A 2,399-nucleotide genomic window follows, 5' to 3' on the forward strand; every position below is an offset into this window, starting at 1 on the left:
GCCTGTCTAAGCCTGGCGCACCTACTAACGTGATGGGGGTGTTTTGGTAGACCTGGTAAAAACAGGGAAAATCGAAAGAGGCTTAAAGTAGGCTAGAACTCAAGCCTCTCTCGTTGTTGGACTTAGAAAAAATCCGGCTCGAAAAATAAATCCCATTGAAATGCATTGGGCTTGGCGCTGGGATTTTTTTCTAAGTATGTGAACGAAAGAGGCTAAGGAGGCTGGAAGTTAGGCCTCTCTCGTTGTTGGACTTAGAAAAAATCCACTTTTTTTGGCTGGGATTTTTTCTAAGTGTCACATGGAAGAGGCTAAACAGGCTGGAGGCCAGGCCTCTCTCGTTGTTGGACTTAGAAAAAATCCCAAAAGTGGACACTCTGACAAAATCACGCATGTTGACACTTAGGCAAAAAATCCAACTTTTGCTCCACGGAAGAAAGAGGCTAAGGAGGCTGGAAGTTAGGCCTCTCTCGTTGTTGGACTTAGAAAAAATCCACTTTTTTTGCACGGGATTTTTTCTAAGTGTCTCATGGAAGAGGCTAGACAGGCTGGAGGCCAGGCCTCTCTCGTTGTTGGACTTTGAAAAAATCCCAAAAGTGGACACTCTGACAAAATCACGCATGTTGACACTTTGGCAAAAAATCCAACTTTTTTGGACTTGGCCCGGCTTTTCTTCCATTTGTCCCCCACTTGGGCTGGTTCACTCCTGGGTATCTTTTGGTCATTCCCGGGGGCCCCGGAGCTCGCGCAGCTCGCTGCGGGACTTCTGGAACTCCATCCTGGGTAGGATTTTTAAACAATTTCGGACCTTTTTCCAACTTTTTCTCAAATTGTCCCCCACTTTCGCTGGTTCACTCCTGGGTATCTTTTGGTCATTCCCGGGGGTCCCGGAGCTCGCGCAGCTCGCTGCGGGACTTCTGGAACTCCATCCTGGGTAGGATTTTTAAACAATTTCGGACCTTTTTCCAACTTTTTCTCAAATTGTCCCCCACTTTGGCTGGTTCACTCCTGGGTATCTTTTGGTCATTCCCGGTGTTCCTGCGGCTCGGGCAGCTCACTGCGGGGCTTCTGGAACTCCATCCTGGGTAGGATTTTTAAACAATTTCGGCCCTTTTTCCAACTTTTTCTCAAATTGTCCCCCACTTTTGATGGTTCACTTCTGGGTGCCTTTTGGTCATTCCCGGTGTTCCTGCGGCTCGCGCAGCTCGCTGCGGGGCTTCTGGAACTCCATCCTGGGTAGGATTTTTAATCAATTTCGGACCTTTTTCCAACTTTTTCTCAAATTGTCCCCCACTTTTGATGGTTCACTTCTGGGTGCCTTTTGGTCATTCCCGGTGTTCCTGCGGCTCGGGCAGCTCACTGCGGGGCTTCTGGAACTCCATCCTGGGTAGGATTTTTAAACAATTTCGGCCCTTTTTCCAACTTTTTCTCAAATTGTCCCCCACTTTTGATGGTTCACTTCTGGGTGCCTTTTGGTCATTCCCGGTGTTCCTGCGGCTCGCGCAGCTCGCTGCGGGGCTTCTGGAACTCCATCCTGGGTAGGATTTTTAATCAATTTCGGACCTTTTTCCAACTTTTTCTCAAATTGTCCCCCACTTTTGATGGTTCACTTCTGGGTGCCTTTTGGTCATTCCCGGTGTTCCTGCGGCTCGTGCAGCTCGCTGCGGGGCTTCTGGAACTCCATCCTGGGTAGGATTTTTAATCAATTTTGGACCTTTTTCCAACTTTTTCTCAAATTGTCCCCCACTTTGGCTGGTTCACTTCTGGGTGCCTTTTGGTCATTCCCGGTGTTCCTGCGGCTCGTGCAGCTCGCTGCGGGACTTGTGGAACTCCATCCTGGGTAGGATTTTTAAACAATTTGGTACTTTTTCCTCCTTTTCCTCCATTTTCCCCCCACTTTCGCTGGTTCACTTCTGGGTGCCTTTTGGTCATTCCCGGTGTTCCTGCGGCTCGTGCAGCTCGCTGCGGGGCTTCTGGAACTCCATCCTGGGTAGGATTTTTAAACAATTTGGTACTCTTTCCTCCTTTTCCTCCATTTTCCCCCCACTTTCGCTGGTTCACTTCTGGGTGCCTTTTGGTCATTCCCGGTGTTCCTGCGGCTCGTGCAGCTCGCTGCGGGGCTTCTGGAACTCCATCCTGGGTAGGATTTTTAATCAATTTCGGACCTTTTTCCAACTTTTTCTCAAATTGTCCCCCACTTTTGATGGTTCACTTCTGGGTGCCTTTTGGTCATTCCCGGTGTTCCTGCGGCTCGTGCAGCTCGCTGCGGGACTTGTGGAACTCCATCCTGGGTAGGATTTTTAAACAATTTGGTACTTTTTCCTCCTTTTCCTCCATTTTCCCCCCACTTTCGCTGGTTCACTTCTGGGTGCCTTTTGGTCATTCCCGGTGTTCCTGCGGCT

This window comes from Nerophis ophidion, unplaced genomic scaffold, assembly GCF_033978795.1.
Source record: "Nerophis ophidion isolate RoL-2023_Sa unplaced genomic scaffold, RoL_Noph_v1.0 HiC_scaffold_308, whole genome shotgun sequence".
NCBI lineage: Eukaryota > Metazoa > Chordata > Actinopteri > Syngnathiformes > Syngnathidae > Nerophis > Nerophis ophidion.